This window comes from Pleurodeles waltl, chromosome 4_1, assembly GCF_031143425.1.
Source record: "Pleurodeles waltl isolate 20211129_DDA chromosome 4_1, aPleWal1.hap1.20221129, whole genome shotgun sequence".
NCBI classification, from domain to species: domain Eukaryota; kingdom Metazoa; phylum Chordata; class Amphibia; order Caudata; family Salamandridae; genus Pleurodeles; species Pleurodeles waltl.
Window position 1 is genome coordinate 921,874,509 of NC_090442.1, and position 24,115 is coordinate 921,898,623.

The 24,115-nt window shown below is 41.7% G+C and overlaps 1 protein-coding gene across 10 annotated transcripts in view; it reads left to right on the forward strand.

Moving 5' to 3' along the window:
- The window catches only part of MAGI2 (membrane associated guanylate kinase, WW and PDZ domain containing 2), a 2,755,167-nt gene that overhangs the window by 1,577,238 nt on the left and 1,153,814 nt on the right, over positions 1–24,115 (forward strand). The gene's annotated exons all lie outside the window — the stretch shown is intronic.

Here is a 24,115-nt window from a genome sequence, read left to right on the forward strand (position 1 = left end):
TTAAAATCGAATAGTTTGACAGACCATCTGATAGAACAATATTTCAAGTGCCATGAAAAAAATTCAAATCTGGAAAATTCAGGATAAAATATTCATGCTACGAACGTATCTGCATATAATGACAGTGCTAGACTCATGCACCCATGAGGATGACACTTCTGTATTGGGTGGTAGTAACATAGAAAGAGTATAGGTCAGACTGTGAGTGCATTTAGCAGCACATGTGCCCGGCCTACTCTCTTACCCCATTTAAAATGTGGAAATTTGATGGAGTTATTGTTTTTTAAGACAACGTTCAAGGTATGCATCGGAGAGATTAATAGAAGATGAGAGTGATTGATGGTTCGGTTGGAAAATGAGCTATGTATGGACCGTTTCTTTGAACAACTGCATTGATTCCTTCACAATTGCTCTGATTTCGAGTCTGGTGAGAAGTATGAAATCAGATGACAAAAGGAAGTTTGTTTTTTTATTTTATTTTAATGTTATAGTAAGGCCACATATAAATTTGCTTCATGTTATTGTTTCAAATCCACTTTGTTATGCGCCTTTGGTGCCCTGACCACAATGGATTAAAATTCTACCAGCAGTCTCGTCTTTGCACCACATCGTTTTAATTATTTCCACTGGGTTTTTTTTAAAGCTTTTTTTTTTTTACAGGAATACACCTAAATAATGACCACAATCGTCAAACAAAGAACATAATAAGAACAATGGCCCTCATTACGATTCCGGCGGGCGGCGGAGGCCGCCCGCCAGAATTCCGCCCTCCATAATACCGCTCCGCGGTCAGAAGACCGCGGAGGGTATTATGAGTTTTTCCCTGGGCTGGCGGGCAGTCTCCAAAAGACCGCCCGCCAGCCCAGGGAAAAACTCCCTTCCCACGAGGATGCCGGCTCGTAATAGAGCCGGCGGAGTGGGAAGGTGCGACGGGTGCTGTTGCACCCGTCGCGTATTTCACTGTCTGCAAGGCAGACAGTGAAATACATTTTGGGGCCCTCTTACGGGGGCCCCTGCAGTGCCCATGCCGTTGGCATGGGCACTGCAGGGGCCCCCAGGGGCCCCGCAACTCCCCCTCCCGCCATCCGGTTCCCGGCGGGAGAACCGCCAGGAACTGGATGGCGGGAGGGGGAGTCGGAATCCCCAAGCCGGCGCAGCAAGCTGCGCCGGCTTGGAGGATTCCTTGGGGGCAGCGGGAAACCGGCGGGAGACCGCCGGTTTCCCTTCTCTGACCGCGGCTAAGCCGCCGCGGTCAGAATGCCCTGCGGGGCACCGCCGGCCTGTCGGCGGTGCCACCGCGTCCCGTGGCCCTGGTGGACGTAATCCGCCAGGGTCGTAATGACCACCAATGTCTCATATCTGCCATTAGTAAGTTACAGATACTTTACATGAAGATCTGTAGAAGGCCAGATGAGAAAAATCGGTGATGATGACTTAGGAGGATGAAAATATGCCTTAGTCCTTCAAATTACTATTCATTGCTTTTCAATTTATTATACATAATGACCAGACTGGAAAGAACAGTCAGAACCGAATCTCATATTTTAACTTTTTGAGGCATATTTACTAACACTTTGCAAAGGGCTTGTATCACTAAAGTAAAGCAAACTGGAACAGTGTTGAAGTGGGATTTACTTAATAGTATTAAGTAACCAAAGTAGCGCTATTTGTACCCTGGGTCGTAGATGGGTGTTCCTGTGCAACCACCCATGGGCTTTGATGCAAATCTCTATCCATTAACATTGCCAAAGAGGGATTTGTGTATAAAATTGTGCCTCCATGAGGTAGGCATAAAGCACACATACAAACTTGTAAAAATATGAAACTATATCTAAGCTTAGAATTTGGTTCGCCAGAGTAAGTACAGATAGAAACTGCACCATATCTTAGTTTATATGATGCTATTCTGCTCTCTCCCTCCGTAGTGCAGCACCGTGGTTGCTGCACTGCATTGTGTGAAATGTTAGTAAATCTTTCTCCTATTTTTTTGCTTCTTTTCTGATAATGGAAAACCACTTTACTCACACAAGTTGGTGCCCTTACATTTTATAATAAATGATTTGGATCCAATTCCATCAGGTTTAATTTGCAGACTAGTATAACTAGACAGGAATACATGGTTTTTACCTGTTGAGCATGGGTTAGTTTTATTTTATTTATAGCCCCTTTTGAAAGCTGATTTCTTGGTCAACACAAAGTAATGGTCAAGCTTCATAGAGTTCTAGTGCTATCAAACAAAGAATGGACTCTTTCAAGCAAGTTTGACGTTTTTGGTGTTCAGAACGACCTAAACTGGTCTTTTTCTGCATTTACTTGATTTTCAGATCAGTAGGGCATGTTTAAATATTCAAAGTCATTGATTCTGAAACTTACAGACAATTCCCTAAAGGCCAGCAATTGATTAATTCCAATAACAATGTTTTCTAAATTCCTACATCGCAAGCTTGATTTTAAAATGTCTTTCAGAGACAGTCTGTTTTGTGTTTTATTAACTTTAGGCAAAGTAAATAAAAATCATGAAGTCTGGGTATGCATGTGATGCAAACATACATGCTGTGATTTGTTTGCATTTGTGAAATATTCAAATTTTTTGAAGAGGCACTTGCTTTGCAAAAAAGGCATTGTGAATCAGCCACATGATCTTTTTGTTTTCAAATGGACATCTACTAAGCTTCAGAATCTCCCTGATCACAGTACGTTTTTATGAGAATTTGACCTTTAATATTAAGAGAAAGTGACAGAAAAAAAGCCATTTTTTAATGGCTTAGACTGATTTTGAGAATGAGGTCATTAAGAAATAAGACGTCTCTCATACCTGATGACTAAATAGTTCACCAGGTGCAGAAGAGTAGAAGGCAACGTTTGTTACGTACACTTACCAATAAAAATGACGTTAGTATTAGTTTTAATATCAATTTATTTTTGTCATTTGCAAGTGTTATATATTTGCACAACCCTAATGTGTAGTGATATCTTACATGACTGTAAGTAAAACCACTATACTTGTAAGGGCTGCAAAAGAACATTTAATTCTCTCTCACCTTCAAAGAAACCCCTAGTCCAGCAAACCATGGTCATAAGTAACTTGTCAGTGAGGCCTTAGAACCTACATCTGGAGAAGGTCATGGAACTGAGGTTCATTACAGTGTAAAAAAACTGCATAATATAACACAGTATGATCTAACAAAACATATTGTTACCTGATATGACATTAGGAAGGTGATATAGGGTGGATCCCACCTCTCCATAGGACAGTAACCTTTTTTTAGGAAATTATAAGCTAAAGAGCATAAGGTCTTCTGACCAGGCACCTTCAAACACCTATGCAATCTCGAAGTTTTGCTTATAATACATTCTAGTTCAAAATTATTTGATGTATACTTTTGGGTGCTGATTGGTCATACAGCATCCTTTTTTAAAATAAGTGGTTATACATCTGCTTTTAAATTAGAAACCTTACCTTATAAACCTGAGTAAATCTGCCTCAGGAAGGAAACATTTGCCTGTGATTGTGATTAATTAAACATACAGGGTCACACGCAGCAATGTATTGCCATGATACATTAGGCTGTATTTAAGTTAAATATACTCATTAAATTCTAGTTGAATATTCTATGGAATATGGTACAACAAATCCTTAAATGGAAATTACCACAACAATTCAGCAGACATTTCAAAGGCAAAGAAACACATGGCACGATACACAGCTAGCGGACAGGCCAGTAGGACAAGCTTTATAGGAAAATCAAGTAGACAAAGGAGGTATGGAACAAGCAAACCGAGGATTTATTGTCTCCAGTTCTAGGGGGGGGGGGCAGAGGTTAGTACAAAGGTGTGCTAAGCATACTCAGTTCCCTCGCTAGGAAAGACTGAACAACTGATGATGGATGCGGTCCTTGTAAGAAAGTATAATATTCCTAAGGTGTAAAGTTAATCTGGGATAGGTTATATAGTTTGGGGGCACCAGCAGTCCCTGACTCCATAGACAGGTATGAGTGTGCGTGAGGAGAACCCTGGTCCCCATCTCAGTGATGAAGCAACAGCCACCGTGATAGGGGGAACAAATATGATGCAGATGGAACGCTTAGTAAATCACAATGAATGAATAAGGAATGGTTTCTGCTAACTGCTAGACAGATGGCAGTAGATGACGTAAAATCATCCAAACCTTTCCAGTTGGTATTATTTGTCCTGCAGATTGCTGCAGTATGTCTCAGCTGAGAAAGGATGTTGTTGAGTATGTATGGCAAACTATATTCTGGGGAAATGTGGTCTCCAGGTTTCCTGTACTGAGAGGGCTCAGGCACTTGGACAAATGTGCTGTCTTAGAGATTCTGTCCTCTGATGGCACCTTTAAGGTATCCTAGCATGATGCATGTAATAAGGCCAAACCAGGACTTTAAGGTGAAGCAGCAGTAATAGCTCACTTCTTGTCTTTACTCCAGGTTCCCCAGAAGGATTTAAACAGAGAAAGCTTGCTGAAATGACCTCATGTAATTTCCATTTCCAACGATTGATGATAGGCCTTAATGTTGGAAACTGCACATTCAAGAAAGTCAGCCTGCTTTGTTGTGTAGTATAAGGCAGCTCCAAAATTTGACATGTTGAGAGATCTTTACTTCCCTTTCTGGCATCCTAAGAATACAATTTGAGCTCAACCCACATAAAACCCTCCGGAAACACCCTTCCACAGAAAGTGACTGGAAAGTGGATTCTGCTAAGCATACTGAAGGGAAGAGACTTACCTTTGGAAAGTGAAAGGAAAACTGACCTTATGGCTTGCTTATCCATTGATCATGACTAAGGTAGGCAAGTCGACTTTCGAATGGTCTGTTTGATGATTGGATTAGGTGACAAAGGAAAATCACAGCTCTTATCTAAAGTAACTCTCAGCTGCTTCACATGCATCTGGAAGCTGATAATCAAACTGAGCACACCAGCATTGGATTTAAGATGGCAAACTGTGCACTTAAGATAGTGAGCTTACTTTTGAGTCAGGCGAGGCTGCTCCAAAAGTTGCCATCTAGAAACATCTAGTCTTTTCTCCCTTACATCTAGACAAAGAAATTGGAGCTCAAACCACATGGAACCCCGCTTCATTTGCGATAGACACAACTTAAGTATTCCATTGATGGAGCTCCTATTTTCTCCTGTGATGGAATGCTTCCTACAACAGCCCCATTGCATATGGGATGACAGAGGAAGGGTATTACACTATCTGGCCTATTTAGAGTAGGTAGTGCAGTGCCTTTTGGTTCATGCATGTGACTGCAAGAAACAAAAAAACAGGAAGAGTAAAATAACACCAATGATCCTGCCACAAACCTCCCAGTGTGTGAGCATCATTAGTTTTCTGTTTTTTTTTAACAAGAAACTCACACTTTACAGAAAAATAAAACTTTAGAAAAGTTTGAAGGCCAACCATCATGTCTGATGGTACTATGAATCAAACCTTTCCTACATTGAAAGGAATATCCATGGTTCCTGTCAATGTGCATAGATGTCCATGAGGATGATGGACATCTCTAAATTTGCAGTGCCGATGTCCCTTTGAACATACCGAAGGAGTAAACTATGTCCACCAATATCTATTTTGACCTCATAACAATAGATTTTAAAATTAAGATACAGACACCAGTGGTTCCAAAATCCATTTTATCTAAATTTTCAAACTTTTTGGGATTTTGTTTTGCTGGTTCAACTTAGAAAAAAATATAACAGGGGATCTGAACTTGGTTCTAGAAAAATGTTTTTTGGCATCCTGCTGGTGGGCAGCTTCTAATGTGTCCCGAACTTCAGAACTTTGTTCACACAGATAAATTTGTTGTACTTTGTGCAATAATTCCTGGTAAGGGAGAAGTGAAAATTTACATCCCTTTGTGCTGATAAGATTTGAGTTGGAATGTAATCCCCTGGTTGGTGGGAATGGCCCGTTCCAGAAGTAGAATCCTCTTCCTACTCTAGTCATCTTTTTTCAGGATTGTATTGACTGCTATACCACACGTTCAAATGCTTCAAGTCAGATGTTCCCAAAAATATTTTTTGTTGCTAAACTCCTTGTGGCACAAATTGCAAGTGACCACTTTAACAGACACTTTCTTTTCCTCAGCTGGAAGAGACAAAAATTGTCACATGATAGATTCTTACATGGTTCTCACCTGCCTCGTCTGCTCCTGAGAGTCGTGCTGACTCGTCTGCTCCTCTGGATGCCATGGTTTATACTTTTTTGCTGTAGCACCCAACAAAATGGAGCTTTCCCAAAAAGATGGTCAGGACAGATCCAGACCTGATCTGGAGCCTCTAATGAGAGTAACGAGGTGGGAACTTCTAAATATAGCACTACAATCATTACAACCACTCAGATATGTTTTACTGTGACACACAATGTACCACAAAACCTAATAACTCAGAAATTCCATTTAAAAATACAAGAGGTCTTTGTTATTTGTGCCTGTGAGGACACCTCTAAGCTCACACTTAAAATATGCTGACCCCTTTATAGTGAAAACAATGTTAGTTTTTTTTTTTTACAACTTTTGGTATCCACAGGACACCTGCAGGACCCAGAAAAGAAAGCAAAAGCTCCACAGGAGTGAAGCAGCACTCTGTCATTGGTTTTATGGCTCACTCAGGAGTACCACAGAACCTTATGGGAGATCAAAAAATAAAAATGAAAGGAGGCATTTGATTAGCCAGAAAGTAAAGTAGCTTTAACTTTCCCAAAACCTACAGAAAGAAACAGGAACAAACTTCTTGAATACCATTTACCATTTATAATTTCTGTTTCACAGTGACACCATGAAAAATAATAACATTTAGATTCATCATGACATCTAAACAAGCTGGGAAGAACCATCCATCACCTAGTAAAAGCGCTGGACCTATGACAACAATACCAATAAAGAATGATGGAATAATTATGGTGTCTAAAAAACAACACCACTGTCCACTAAGCCAGTGAAGAATTCAGTCATGTGGACGTTTTGTGCACTTCCATTAAGGCAAAATAAATGCACTACTTCATGGGCACATCTGGAATGTGGAAGCACCTAAGAGTCTCAATGATATTCTCCTTGCTGAGTTTGAGTGACAATACCCAGTAGGTGAGCAAAATGTACAACAGGTACCCGCTGATATATTGAAATACTAACATGCCAAAGAAGACTGCACAATGCAGTATTCCACAGCATACTGCAACAAATATCGCTAGTTGGTTTCTTTAGGTAAGACCAACAGTACATATTTGCCAAGGTGATGGTGAGTTGGTGAGAGAGTGTTAGACCTGTTAACCTTAGGGTGGACTTTCACGAAACTCTTTACCTTTCTTGTCCACTTTTTCTGACCTTGTTTTTGCTGGTATTAGGAATCTGCTCAAATTACCACTGCTAATCAGTGCTAAAGTGCTTGTGGCCTTCCCTCTAAACATGGTAATATTGGCTTATCTCCAATTGGCATACTTAGTTTCTTATAAATCACTAGTAAAGTGGCATTAGTTGTGCCCAGTGCCTGTAAAATGAATGATATTAGTGGGCCTGTAGCACTGGTTGTGCCACCCACTTAGGTTACATGTCTCAGGCCTGTCATTGCAGAGCCTGTGTGTGCAGTTCTAACTGCCATTTTTCCCTGGCAAAATTAATGTGTTGCCAGACCCAACCCTTCCTTTTTAATACATATGTCACCCATAAGGAAAGCCATAAACAGCCCACAGGGCAGGGTGTAATATATTTAAAAAGTTGGACACGTACTATTACGTTTTCAATGTCCTGGTAGTGAAAAAGTCTCTAGTTAATTTTTCACTACTGTAAGGCCTACTTCTCCCACAGGACAACATTGGAGTTATCTTATTACATTTTATAAGTGTAATCTCCAAATGGGAAGAGATAATGTTTTCAAGTTTGGGGTGTGTGGAATCACAATGTAAAATCCTAACTGATGGTGAAGTCAGATTTTAAATTGCAAGTCTGAAAATGCCACTTTTAGAACGTTGGCACTTTCTTGCCTTATCTATGTGGTGCCTTCAGCCTGTCTTTGATCACATGACTGGTGTAGTTGGTGATCAGGCTTTATGTATTCCCTCCTAGACAGCCACTCACAATTGGAGTTTAGGTGTGACAAGATGGGCCATCACTTCAGGATGGGAGGAAAGAGCTAGACACAGCCTCACTTACAACTGAATAGGTTGTATATCTCCATACAAAGGACCTAACAACCCTGCATTGTCACTCTAGACAGATTGGAACCAGGGCAAGGGAGGCAGTGAATTCCTTGCACTTCAAAGTCGCTGTCTAGATGTTTCTCCTTCCTTCCAGAACAAGGGTATAAATACTGGACCTCAGACACTACCACTTTAGTACACTTCTAGACCTGTGGGACTGCCATATTGCTGTACTGCATTCTGCTGGACTACTGCTTTGCTGTGCTGTCCTGCTGCTTGGTGCCCTCTGCCTGGGTGAGAAGGACTGGACCTGGTTCTCTTGAACCCAGAACCCACAGTGACTGTAGCAGCTAGTTGGCTGGCCTCCTGATCTGAAGCCTCAGGGACATAACAGGCTTCCAACAACCTTCCATCTGCACCTGGATTTTGGTGTCTGTGAATCTGCCCTGCCAATTGGTGCTACCCCAGTCCTGGACCTTTGGAATTTGGACAAAGGTGCTCTGCCGGCCTGAGTATCGAGCGAAACTGATGTATCTCCTCTGCTGCATGGCACAACCTGAGCAGAACCAACGCATCACTGACATTCCCTGAATTGGGCCTATTGTAAAAACTTGCATCACTGCTGCAACCTGCATCTCCTGCCGTCGGAAACGCTGCTGTGCAATGCCTTCCCGGTGCAAGCGATTGTATCTCTCGTGGATGGAAACCTTGACACCGACTCCACATGGAAGCATCACAGCTCTTTGGAACTGATGCATCATCCTGACTGCGATTTGCATCCCCAACACCAGACTTCACATTGCAGGCCCCGTCGACAGGATCCTTGACGTTGACGCAATAGGACTTTGCCCCACAGTCTCGACACATCTTGGAACCAAGACATCACCTAGGATGCGTAACGCATCTTCTACACGGATCCACGCAATGCTCTGCAAACAAGGATTCAAGATATTTTTGTTCAGTGGGCTTAACTGAGTCCCTGTAGTTGGCCCACGCTCCATTGCAGTTGGCCTGAACTTGTGACATCGTCCCAGGCTGGCGCGACCAGATACCCACAGTTGGAGGTTTACAACTTTTTGTGCTATTTTTACTTAAACTTTAAAAATCACAATGTACAGTACTACTAATTAGATTTTTTATATTTTGATCTTGTTTTATTTATTAAAAGCTACTCTATTTTTCGAAATCTGTTGTGGGCTCCTTTTGTGGTGTATTTTCACTGTTTTACTCTTGGAAGTGTTGCACAAATACTTTATACATTGCCTTTAAATTAAGCCTGACTGCTCTGTGCCCAGCTTCCAAGGGATTGAGTACAGGTTAGTTTGGCACTTGCATTAGCCTATCCCTGAGGACGACTGTGGTTGCTGCTTGACCTGGGCTCACACCCGAGTCAACCCATTAATCAATTACTGAAAGAGAGCACCATAAAAGTTTTACAAAACCGTAAAACCATTGAAATGTGTTAGTTATGGTTCATTCAACTAATAATACCTTGCCCTTTCAGATTTTGCTTATGATGTCTCTATTACATCACACATGATATATCAAATTAAATAATTGATGACATAACTGATGACATCTCAAATGAAATCATTGGTGACATCACTGATGAGATCATGCAATCATTGTGGCACCGTCCTATAGAGTTTGTGGACTTGAAGTAATTCAGCTCCCTACAACTGTCGCCAATTTTCTATTCACACTAACAGGATTACCCTCTTAAGGAATTCACATGACCCTCTATTTTAGGTCAAGAAGTTGACAGGTATACATTTGCAGCTGAAAAGACAACTTCTGCTAGGTGCTGTGGACATCCCTCTATACCAGCTCAATGCTAGATGTAGGGAAAATCTTACAACACAATTCACTATTATCTAAGTGTAAATATGAGTCCTGAGGATGGGATCCTCAGGACCTTGTAGAAGCTCAAGGGAGGCATGCTCACCCTCCACTAAATAAAAATAAAAGAGGCTTGGGGAGGTGGGCTGTGCCCCCTTCCCCTGATTATAAAAACCTACCTCTGGGGATGGGGTCCCTGGGTCCTCATACAGACTATAAGAGGGGGGACACATTCCCACCCCCAATTACAAATATATTTTGCCACCTCACTGAGCACCGGCTCTCCACATGGGTTTTCTTTTTTAAATTACAGTCTGCACTTTTTATTTTTTTTATTTTATAGCGGATCCCCATAACCTCAGCAAATCTTTAGTAAAATTTAAATAAAACTATATTTTGTTGGAGGGGGGTTCCTCTGGGTCCCCCACACCATTGCTTGGCAAGGCCGGAAACCCCCAGTCTGCCTCCTAATTTGCTTTTTCAAAGGTATTTTCAGGACAGGGCATGAGGTAGGAGGTTCCGTCTTTTTTTCTTTTTCCTTTTTACCACTTATTTTGCCTCTACTTTGCCATTTATATCTTATTTTCAATATGACTGCCTCTGAGTTTATACTCCCTATATAGGTTTTATCCTACAGTGTGACAAGTGAAATCTTTCCTCTTTCTAGAGTGGGTCTGGTCGTTTTTCATCTTTTGATTAATTCCTTGCTATTTCCTTTCCAAGCATTAGGGCTTCCTTTTTTTCAACATTGTTGCCTTTTGTCTTTTAAGTGGGTTATTGCATTCAAGTCTTCTTGCTTGTATCTCTTGTGGTTTTTAAATTCATACCAGGGGGAGTATTTATTTATTAAGTTGCAAAGGCTAGTACTTCTCATGACTAATGAAAGTTCACGTTTAGTACCGCTTGTTCTTGTCTAATAGAGACGCTCTGTTGTGTGAAGGAGATCTACATTTGGTCATGTAACACTATGTGATGACACCTTGTAGCACTGTACCCCATTGGTTAGTGGTGGGTCCGCCTGGACTCAAATAATAGCTTCTGAACAGTGGTGCTATTGCGTTCAATGGCGACTTGAGCGTTTGCCAATTTAACATTCATTGTGAAGGATTCTCCCAATTGAGAGACAGGTATGTGTCCTCACAGGTCCTGGGCTTTAGTTACCAGCGTGGCTTTCCAGGTTACTTCCACTTATGAATTATGTCTTTTTTTTGTTCCCCATGTAGTCTTCTATTCATCCAGTTCCTGAACAGTCGCTACCAGACTAGCTTTATTGTGTGATACTTCTTATCTCTACATGAGGATTGTTCCCCTCATAAATAGGTATTCAGGGCCTCATTTACAAGAGGCCTGCCCTGCCAGAGCGTCACTTTTATAATGCCCCGGTGGCGCAGGCCTCTCCATCATATCTATGAGGTGACATAAAGCCACGCTGTGTGCACAGGGTGGATTTGCATGGCCTCATTGATATGGAGTAATGCAAGGCATCGCAAAGTGCTGTATTGCCATGTCAAGGAGGGTTTTCCAACGCATCACCAATTGGTTTTGATGCATTCACTGATTTACAAAAATCTGGAAACCTGAGAATGTGTCAAAACTGTGGGCCTCCCCAAGGGAGGCATAACAGGGAGAATTTGTCCTTGTTTTTTCCTCTTTCTGTGTATGCTGCATTTGCAGCACACATAGAAAGAGGAAAATGCCTCCATTGATTGTTTTTGTGCAGGAAGGTGTCTCTTTATGCACAAAAACAATTGTGCCAACAATGCAGACACCCTTGCTCCATGGTCCAAGGGTGCCTGCGTTGGCACTAGGCACCAATTTGTGCACTGGCACAAGCAGAAAGGACAGGAATGCATTGTGTGTCATTAATACGGTGCATTCCTGCCTTTTCCTTTTGATGCAAGTCAGTGCAGCAAGAAACTTGTGACACTGCTCTGCGCCAAACTGTTGTAAATGAGGCCCCAGTTTCTATCTGTATCAAGCAAGTAAGACAGGGTCAGGAGTATTAAGTTAGATGCGCTAAAGGATCAATTTTATCAGTATTTAGGCCAGTAGTTGATTCTGTGGTCCTCTACTTACTACCTACTAAGACCTTGGGGCACAGTGCTACCCCTGGATTGGCTTGAGACAACAATATCAGCAGGAAGTATGGTGTGATCATCATCAATGTAAGAAAGAGTTATCTGTATTTTTGTGCATGATATTTTGGAGATGGATCTCTGTTTGCAGTTTACCTTTATGGAGAAGGTGGGGGTTTTGTGTTTGTTTGGAGATGCATGATACAATGGCACTGTACTAAGAGAAGAGGTTCACAAGGCATGGGTGATTATGTGCCAAAAGAATGGGGTCTTGCTGGTTTTAAGAGTATACCAGCTAGTTTATGAGTTTGTTTGTCTCATTCACAGGAGGTTGAATTCTTCTTCTCTTCTTTTCTGCTTCTTATTTTTTCATTGAGGTTCTTTGATATGTATGAGGACAATGTGTTCATTTATTATTTTCTCTTGTAATTATAGAGATCTGGTGGGATAAAGCCCCCCCCACCCTCTTTCCTTTTTCCTTTCTGAGATTTTACCCCTGATGTTTGTGTGCGTATATGTGCTCTAGCAAAGGTGCGTGGTCATCTGGCCAATTGGCACCAAAAATCACGTCAGCACATGCACATTAGTCTTTCTGACTTGGACTGCAACAGTAGGGATTAAGAATATAACAGACGATTTCCATGCATTGTATCAATGAGTTCCATGTGTATTGTGCTATTTTGTTTAGTGCTGGGAACAGTATTTACTGTTGAGAAATAAGCCTTATAATCCCTGTTTGGGGTTACGATTACTATACATGTGATTTATCTTTCTTGATATTTATTGAGATTTTTCTATCTATTCGACTTGATCCAAATTTCCCTGTTTGGTGTTGCATATGTTTATGAAACAAGTTATATGTGTGGTATGAATGGTTGTTTGGTATATATGAGGGATATATGTTCAAATGTTTCAGAGATGGGAGTTCTCTGTCTGTATACCATGTGTTTATCAAATATGGTTTTGCATGTTTGTACTTTAAAATAAAGAAAATAACAAATATGCTCTCTGGACCAAGATCTAGCGTTCTTCCAAACTTCACACAACTACATTCAGAAGTATTTACAGTATGGCTGTTCAATTTTCCTAAAGGAAAATGAATATGGATAACGTGTTTTGAGACCACCTCTTTTCTCGCTTCCGCTTGATAGATCACTCTGAAACTTTCCAGGAAGGAACTGAGCTGGATGATGCTTTATTTTTAGAAAGATTTGTCAAGCAGTGCCTAAGTCATCAGCAAACCAAAAGATTATTTTTCTATAAAAACTTGGTCTTAACTATAACCACCCATATTACTAATGTTTTTAGTAAGTGTAGCTTGTAAATCAGTTTCCTCTTCCATAACACTGTTCTCAAAATGTTATAAAAATTATGCATAGCAAAACGATTTCTTTTTATGTCTAGCGCGCAAGCCCTTTGACCTGTTGTAAGTCTTGTGGGCTTTTAACCACGTCCACCTCACACCCATTACTTTCACCTGTTTGTGGGCTTGTCTTTCAAAAATCCTTTGTAATTATTAGTAAATGCTTTACTTTTGTCCCACCATGGGGAGGTTTTGTTACCGCATTGCAGACTGACCCTGTCACATTAATAATTGCACAATAGCCGAATACGTTTGACTAAGCGAACTTCTTTTTCCTTTTGTGTGTCTCCTTTGCGCTCATGCTCATGGCGGCCATGGCACTTTGAATCAGCTCACTCAAGTCAACTGTTTTACTTTACATTTTCAATTTATGTGGCAAGAATAGTTCAGTTAGAAATTTACAGTGCCAATAGCAAACAAACGCGAGACCCATTGCATTACAAATGCTTGTTTATGATTAGCTCCCACTAAAACAGGTATGAAGCTTTCCTCTAAGAAAGTAAGTACAATCTTTTGAAACTATTACCCAAAATGTCCATCCATCAAGAAAGCTTTAAAGTGGAAAGATTTAAAAAATAGTTTGAAAACTGGTCCCGCTCACAGTCATCAAAATGTGACAGATTTATATATTATTACAGCGCACAGATTATATTATGTGTTACTGAACCCAACAGCAATTGTAGAAAAAAACCATGTGCTTAATGTGTTTTATGGGAACAAAGTAATCAATCCACTGTCATCTGTCAAAGACAGAACCGACTTTAAGCATTATTCTATCAGAAAAAGAATGAGTGCATTTCTCAGTAATTGAAATAGCCATGCTTTAGCAGTAGATATTATATAGTATAATAATAATAATTCCGGTGTCTAAATTTATGTTGGAAAAGGTTAATATTGTTCAAGTGTAAATATAGTTGTGATAAATTGAGAGTGTTTCAGCCTGAAACCATTTGTAGTTTCGGGACAAAAAATGTTATTACTTGATTTTTGAAAAATTAACATCATAAAAAAATGAAAAGTAAAATTAATTATGTAAAGTCAAAATACAAAGTATCGAAGAGTTTCTCCTTGTATCTAAAATATTTATGTATGACTATTTATATATTGCAAAATAGCAAGGAAGTAACAAAATGTTATGGCATTAATCCTGGAAGGAAGATTTGACTAATTACTTTAAATATATTAGTTTAAATATATTAGAAATTGCATGAAATACGACATATTTACTTTTTGAGGCACAGGGAGATTAATCAGGTTGTTCAGTATCACACAATTTCCTTAGAAACCAGTCCCCAAAAATTCTAAACTTGCCAACATGGTCACTGAATCACAAATCTTACCTACATTTATCATAACTTAAGAATGTCAGGAGTCCTGCCCTTTATGTTTTCAGCCATAGATTGTTATCATCTTTTCAGTCATATTCCCCCAATTATTTTTTCCTTCTGTAGCTGACTCTGTTCTTGTTGGCCACAAGACTCTTTACTCTGCTAACCAGTAGTAAAGTGAATTGTGCTCTCCCTTTTTAACCTGGTAAAATTGGCATATGCCTAATTGTCACATTTAATTTATTTTTAAGTCCCCAGCATATAGTACAACATGTACCTAGACCTGTAAATTAAATGATAGTAGGGGACTGCAGCACTCATTGTGTCACCCACCAAAGTATTTCTTTAGAACATTTCTATGTGTCTGTTATTGCAGCCTGGATGGACTTTTCAAACTGGCAAAATAAACTTTTTGCGGGCTGAAACCTTTTTAATGCTTATAAGTCTCTCCTATGGTAGGCTCTAAATGCCCTTAAGGCAAGGTGGATGGTATTTAAAAAGTAGGATGTGCGTGTTTAATGTTTCACACATTCAGTCAGTGAACAAATTCCAAAGTCGTTCACTGTAGCAAGACTAGCTCATCTATAGGGAAACATTGGCTTGCAGTTTAACATTGATAATGCTAATTTCAGTTTGGGAGCAATTAGAAATGTGATACACACATTTATTTTAATAGTAATCTAAAATCCAACTTGATGGTAAAGATGAGTTTTATGCTACTATTTTGGAAAATACACTTTTAGAAAATAGTTGTTTTCCTGCGAAAGCCAAATCTGCCATTGAATGGCTCCTCTGTTGTGAAATGTGGATTGCTCCCAGACAATGCATATAAGTCTTGAGTGTGGAGAAGTGTTTTTCTTCCTTGATTAGGATAGCTGGGGGGTGCCAAGCCCCTTCCTGAGCCCAAAGGGGGGTCTAACCTGTCACTGACAGATGCAGCTCACACATACACCTGCCCCCCTCTATCTTCCTAGTAAGTTTGGCTCCAAACAAAGTGGGAGTAGGGAGCTGCTACACAACTGGTTTGGACTGACCACTGGGGATGATTTGCCCTTTATAATCTGGATGGACACAGGGAGCTCTGGCCAACAGAAGAATGGTTCTGCCATGTTGGATTTAGGTGGAGAAGGACACTGTGGGATAACTTACAGTAAAAGATGCAGGAGGGGCTGCAAAATTGAGTAGGGTCACCCCTTGACACTTTTACCCCATTGGTTAGCCAGCGGTCAGGGGATTTCCCTCACATACAGGTTGGCACTGAGCCATGTGTGTAGAAGGTATGGGGGGAAATGGCATTGTATCTACTCCAGGGAGCAAGTATGATGCAAGCAGGGGTAATGTAAAAGTTATTGCGTTGCATGACTGATTTGTACTTTATAATTCTATTTTGTTTGGAGGAATATTTTTGTATTTGTTTGTTTAGATTTCTTGTTGCATCACTTCGAAAGTGCTTTCCGTTCAAAATATTTAAGTACAGTATTGATATGAAAAGCAACACTGATTGTTTGCCCCCTCCCTTAAAATAACTGTAATACGCATAAATAAACCTTAAAATGACATTAGGTGGATTTGCATCTGTGACACTCAACAAATGTAATCATTAACTGTTTACCCTTAACCATTAACCTCTTGAACTCCCAAATTCCCAATCCCTATAGCATAAACACGTAAGCCATAAATCTATACCCAATAACTTAATTCTTCGCTCTATACTGCAAACACTATATTCCAAAAGCTTAACCTCATAATTTTAACCCTAGTAACTTATCCTTATGCCCTTAAACCCTTGAACTACATATCCTAAAATGTTAAATAGCTCTGTACCTCCAAACCCTTAGTGCTATTCCGACCTTACCTTTAACTATATACCTTAAAGACCATACTGCCTATTGAGAGGTGTTGATATTGGCTGCCCATTTGTTTGTCATAAGGGCAAGTGTAGCTTTCCAGTCATCTGGACTTCGAGAACTTGTTTTCGAGGAGAGTCGAGGTCAAGAGGATACCCACGGAAAATGGCATGCAGGGTAATAACACTGCCATGCCCAGCACGGGTACATGAACAGACACCGCCCATCTTGGTAAGGACCATGTTAGTCTATGCTCTGTTTTTGAAAGGAAGGACCAGAGCGAAAGGAAACAAGGGCTGTACGACCAGAAACTAGGTCTCATCGAGCTAATGACTGTTAAATCCTCAAGGGTCCCCACATCATTTAGCCTGTCTTCGCAAGGCTCACATGCAGCGGATGGGAGGAGATGACAGATGTGCCAGGAGTCATCACTTAGGGCTGCCAACACTATGGGTATGTTATAGGGCACCGGGACTTTAGTTTTCGGGAATAGAGAATGGACCTTTCTTTTCACAGACAATAGTTTTCGTTCATTGCCACACATTTCACATTGGAGTATTTCAAGTAAAGTCCACTGTATAGATTGACCTGGCAGGGAAAAGGGTGATTTAGCATGCAATTGCTGCACACGATCCTGCTTCCTCGCTGTTTACTTAGCTCCCTCTCCAGAGTGGGCATAGGACACTTCTTAGCTACACTTAAACAGGCCAATTTTGATTAGTTTTATCTTTCTATTTCAGGAGGGACGTTTACAGTCAGAGGTATGCCCCATCTCCACCCAGACTGTCTGGTGACGAAAATAACAATGGCTAGCATTTATAGTAATGTAATGGAAGAAAACATTCTATCACCATCTTTTGTTTCATACCGGACAAATGACTACCCTTGCATAACTTCACTACTCAATACCCACCCTCCGCATATAGGAATATCATTATTCATAGTTGAAATGTATCTATTGCTACTCAGATCTCGGTCAGTGACTAACGCTCCACTGTCCACGTGGTGAGGACTGCGCTTAAAGAAATCTTGTATTAGTAGTCTGAATAAAAAAAGCCTCCCTCCTGTTTTTTGTACTTTTAATTGCATTTTCTAATCAAACCCAATTCTTGATATTAGTCCAAAGACTTATGCTTTTGTCAAATTAGCAGCTTAGAAATCCTTTTTAAATAAAAAACAATATAATCCGCATGCCCCTTGTTTACCCCCAAATTGCGAGATAAAAAAGCCTCATATAAAAAGTTGGAAAGGCGATGACCTCATTCTAAGGATTCAAAGACTAAGAAATTGTTCAGAATAGCCCTGACCAACTATAAACACAATTTAAAAAAGCAGGAAAACTTTATATATTTTGTCATTTCAATACAGCGGGCAATTCGTCCAAACAACGATTTAAAGTTCCTAACTCCTTCATTAAGCCTCAAACCATTACCCAAGATACCCAGGCATCCCAAGCTCTATGTGGTTAATTAGCTTCTCATTTCGAGGATAAAATAAATAAAATGTATGCAACGTTTCCTAATTTAATGATGCAGACAGGCACGAACTATCGTCCCATCTTACTACTTCCCTTACTGGGTAAGCTACAGGAAGGTCTGGTGAACAGGCAATTTATGGATTATCTTGAAGCTAGTCAGCTCCTGGATCCCTCACAGTCAGGTTTCCGTCCCTTCCATAGTACAGAGACCACATTAGTGACTGTCACTGATCAAACAAGATGCTCCTTAGACACCAACAGTCCCATCATGTTAGTATTACTGGACTTGTCTGCAGCTTTAGACATGGTGTCACATTCTCTCTTACTTCTAAGACTTAGGGAATGTGGCATCTGTGGTCTTGCCTTACAGTGGTTTGAGGACTTTCTAGCTAACAGAATGCAGACCATTAGTATAGGTGTTTTCAAATCACTCTCCATACGGCTGGATAAAGGAGTGCCCCAGGGCTCTTGTCTTAGCACTATGTTATTTAATATCTATGTAGCACCCCTCGCTAAGCTTGTTAGTGAACATGGGTTCAAAATCTACTGCTGTGCAGATGACACACAATTATTGTTGTCCTTCAATGGTGAGTCAACCATAGTGAAAGAACGTTTTGGTGCCAGTCTGAATCATTGCAACTTGGATGACTGAAAATTGTCTCCAGCTTAATGCTAGCAATACATAGAGATCATGCTATTTGGTAAGGCCTCTAATATTTAGACATCAGCCTGGGGGCCAAGGGAACTCTGTATTGCTCCCAGTCCCACATAAGTCGTTAAAAACATAGGGATTTATCTGAACCAATATCTTACCATGGTAGAACAGGTCCATAGGACTTTGTTTCCACAGGATTTTGTTTCCATCTGCTTCGCCTGTGAATTTGGGTCATCCCTCTTTTTTCATCCTCATCCAGGAAAACACTAGTACAAGCCTTAATTATGATTCACTTGAACTATGGTAATGCTTTACTTGCTTCCATAAATGAGTCTCTGTTAACCAAGTTACAGGTGGTGCAAAATACGGCTGCACACCTTCGTTGCAATGCTCAGGCGAGTACATCATCTGCCCCTTTACTATGTTTTTACGTTGGCTGCCTGTTCATAGTAGGATCATCTTTAAAATTTGCTGTATTACTCACAAGTCACTTATTGGAAAGGCGCCTCGCTATTTATCCTTTAGGCTCATTCGTTATTATCCAGCAAAAGATTTATGATCGAGGGACTACTGCTTACTGTTCCTCAAATCAAAAAGACTAGGTCGGGGGAGAACTTTCTCCTGCCTGGCACCCGCTTATTGGAATGAATATCCAATCAACATATAGCAGTGCCCCGACCATTGCAAATTCAGGAAGCTACTTAAGTTGGACTTGTTCTAAGGAGATATCTTTATGACCGCCGCCTAATGCTTTGATAGCCCCATGCACTGAGATGCTCCTTTCAGGGTGAATCATGCAAAATTTTAATTATTTTAACATAACGTTTTTTAACAAATAGGTAAACCCAAATCAGCATAAAAAAGTTACAATGAGCAGCGCATGCACGTCTTTGATATGATTATTAACAACCAAAATGAGGGATTAACATAAAACTGTTTTGGACCGGCAATAGGGTTAGCCTTTAGTATGAAGTAGACTCGTACTACCTTTTATGATCCAAAAGAATTTGAACATTCCCTTTGCTGCTGTTCATGTTGTTATTTGCTGGATTTTAAAAGTTAATATCTAGATTTTATTTACCAACCTGTCTAATGAGTTGTTTCAATTAAAAGGTGAACCCTTTTGCATCTTCACTAATTCTGAATGCTCCAAACTCCAAACAGATCCTTCTAAATATTTTTTTATTGTTTTTATTCTCTCTCCTCTGTTGCCAACAGGAAGAAATGTATGTAGACTCTTCGTTTACTAGATTAAAAAGTAATGAAGGTTGTTACTTTACATGCTAGATTCTGCTTCATGACTTTTAATGTTTAAATCTTTCTGTCCCAAGAAATCTTCAAAATTTTTTCATTCAAATGAGTTGAGATTAAATGTCATTCTGACTTTTTGGACCCCTTAGTACACCCACTGAAGGTTTCCAAAAGTGATATCCTGTGGGAAGTCCCTCGAGGCAACTATGCAACTATGAGTTTCCCGTTTTTCCAGACATGGAGTTATCTGCTCTGTGAATTCCAGGCCTGATAATTCTGGTGCCAGCGACACTGGGCCTGGACTTGAAGGTGGACTTGTGGGAAACTGCCTGCAGCTGATGGGCCCAACCTCTTCTTGCGAGCATACTCCATCATAGGTGGAGCAGAAGAAACTTCCCTTCGCTGAGATATACCCCATATTGCCCACAATAAAAGAGCTGACAGAAAGGTTCCGCCAAACAATTACCACCTGTTTCAGCAGAGAGTGGATTAAAGTTGGGTGGAACATTTTATTCCAACCACAGTATTTGGCAAATCCACATTACTGTTGTAACATGGAGTTCCAACCAAATTCCACCAATCCCTACATGGGAGAATTATTTTCCTGCAAGACTCCTGAAATACAAGCTGGCGAGCATGAGTGAGTTTTGGTGTCTCCAAGCGTGATTTTCTAATGTGAGCGGTTGCGGTCACAGAGCTTCTTCTTAAGTAGATTTGCTGCTGTTTGAGTAGATTTTCTACTCGAGCGACAGTAAAGTCAACTTGAATGTCCTTGTGCTCTTGCACACCACTTGGTGCCATTTGTGCTGTTTTTCAGTGCTGCTTGTGCTACTGGTGCTAAATTGCATCGTGAGCAGCCAAACATGCATATTTTTCCACCAGTTGGTGGAAATACTTGCTGAATCTCACTGAGTTTTTAAGTAACTCTGCTGTATTCTGCAGAGTGAAACTCTGCGAGTTCTGCCCACTCCTGTGGTAGATGTGTGCAGGAGTGGGTGCATTACTCCATTCATAATGGGAAAAATATGTGGAATTGGACAAGGTATTTTGGTGTCCCTTAGTTATTCCCATTCCAGTGGAAATAACTTGTAATGTCCAGAGGGTCAGTCTCTTCGATTCTGGCTGGTATTCAATATCCATGGAACTTGTATTGGTACATACATCTCACCATATTCTAGGGCAAGAGAATATACAATGTTTATAGCAGTGCTGTGGTATTGACACTGACCATACTTACATTGAATATGAGTGGATGCCAGAGTAGACCCATGTAGCCCAATTTGTTTGTATAATTGTAATAGAAACCTTGAATGCCAAGCAATGTAGACACTGATTATAAGTAACTGGATTAAATAAATTGTAAGTAACATTTCCTTTATCCATATATCCTACCTGCCCATTAGTAAGTACCTACATTTCCACATCTAAGAAAAGCCCATATTTTTGAGGTATTTTTACTCTGAGGCCTTCCTACATTGTTGAAATACTATGAAATCCACTCAGGTGAACCCATAGTAGGTTCCCTGGACTCACTTCTAATAATGCTGGACAAATGTGAGAGTGCCATTGACAGGTAGCCGTCTCTGAAAAATAATGCCAGCTATTTTTGTTGCTGACAAGGCTACGGTCCCAATAATCTACTTTAATCATAATGCTAATCAACATGTTTCCTTTCCTTAAAAATCTCCCTAAAGTTTTAGTGAAATAATTTGTTATCATTGGCAGCCCTTCCCCGATTTTTTTCTTTCAGTTTGCCATGTGAGTGTCCAGTTTGGAAATAAAAAGACATCACTGAGAAATAATCTGAAAGGTTAGAAATGGGAGAAAAGGGCTTGATTACGAGTGTGGTGGTCCACGGAGCGCCACACTTGCGGTGGCTGTCGGACCGCCACATTACAATGTTGACAGGCAGCTCGACGGACAGTCGCAGAGGTCGGAATCAGCCAGGGTGGCACTGGAGTCCGCGCTGCCCTGCTGGAGTCCGCGCTGCCCTGCTGATTATGACCTGGTTCTCCACCAGCCTTTTCATGAGGTGAAGCAGGTGCAGGGGGCCAAAGGGAGGCCCCTCCACTGCCCATGCACTTAGCATGGGCAGTGCAGTGGTCCCCCTGCCCAGCACCCTTGCAATGGTCACTGTCTGCTGTGTAGATAGTGAGCATTGTGAGGGTGCTAGTGCGCCCTGCAGGCATCAGCATTGCTGCTGGCTCGATTAGGAGCTGGAGACAATGTTGCCTCTGCTTTCCCGCTGGGCTTTGGTTTCTGCCCATCAGCACAACGGGAAAGCCGTAAAAGGCCTGGCGGGGAGGTAGTCAGTATTGGGGCAGCTTCCCCATCGGAAGTTCGACAGACAGATTTTCCCATCTACCAAACCCAGAAATTAGGCCCTAATGTCTTTTTCCTACTGTCTAATAATCCATTTATGAACTTGTAAACTGCAAATAAAAAACATAGGCCCTCATTCTGACCTTGGCGGTCGGCGGAGAGGCGGCGGTCGGACCGCGAACAGACCGGCGGTCAGAAAAATGGCATTCTGACCGCGGCGGTCACCGCCGCGATCGACCGCCACTTCCCCACTCCGACCGCCACGGCGGTCATGACCGCCGGGCTGGAGTTTGCGCACTCCGGCCCGGCGGTCGTCCCAAGACCGCCAACGGTATCATGACCCTGCCTACCGCCGCGGTTTCTTGCGGTCGGGAACCGCCATGCGAACCATGGCGGTAAGCACTATCGGGGCCAGGGAATTCCTTCCCTGGCACTGATAGGGGTCTCCCCCACCCCCCACTACCCACCCAAGTCCCCCCCCCACACCCTCCACCCCCCTGCCACCCCACAGAGGTGGTACGAACCCCCTCCCCACCCCCACCCCGACATGCACATACATGCACCCCGACATGCACACACCCCCAACATGCACATATACACACCCCCTACACACACATACACAACGGGGACACATACCCGCACACATACATGCAGACATGCGCACCTGCCGAACAGCACACATTACCCATAGACACAGCAGCACCCCCCGCCCGCATACACGCACTCACACACCCCCTCTACACACTCACACGCACACCCCCATGCACGCCCACATCACACAACACCTCCCCTCCCCCTCCCCTCACGGACGGTCAACTTACCTTGTGCGTTGGTCCTCCGGGAGGCGACGGGAGCCATGGGGAGGTGACCGCCAACAGAACACCGCCAACAGAAGACCGCCACACAGATATGTGGGTCGTAATTCTGTGGGCGGTGTTCTGCTGGCGTGGCGGTGGAGGTTGACCAGTCTCCACTTTTCCGCCGACCGCCAGTGTGGCTGCTGGCGGTTTCCCGGCGGAACGCTCCCAGCGATCGGAATGCGCACAGCGGCATACCGCCGCGGTCGGCGGTCTTCACCGCGGCGGTAACTCGGCGGTCTCGCGAAAAGACCGCCAAGGTCAGAATGAGGGCCATAGCCTTTTTAAGCCGAAACCATGAATTTGAAGCCACTAAAATACCCACAGTAATGGAATTAATGCCACTTGGCTTTTGAGTCCTAGTGACAACAAAAGGACGTAACAACACATGATCATTGACCTAGACAATATTACTGGATGTACCCTGACTGAAGTTACCAAAAACTGTACAGTAAGCAGAAGTTTAGTGAAGTAAAAAAGATTATTAAAGCAGGCAAAAGTCAATTTGTCTGCACACATATGAACTAGTATACTGATAAGGCATGCTTTAGAGACAACTGTTAATGTCAGGGGCACTGCCATCACTTACCCACGTGTAGCCCCCAGATGCCAGATACAGTTATCATATTCCCTACTGCATCTTCAAATGAGCAGTCTTAAATGCCCAGACATAATCATCATATATTTGAGCACAGCCAAAATGCCCAGAAACTGCTCCAAGTACATTAACAAAACAATCATATGCTCAATTAGAGCCTCAAATACATATGCACAGTCTGAAATGCTTAGCTACAGCTCTAAGTTTCCAGAAACAACAGCATAAACCCATGGTAGGCATAGCCAACACTTGCTGTGAATGTTTACCTATAAACGCACAGCACATCCTCCCCTTTCGTAGGTAGAGCCATTATGATTTGTTCAGACTACCCATGTGAGCACACAGACT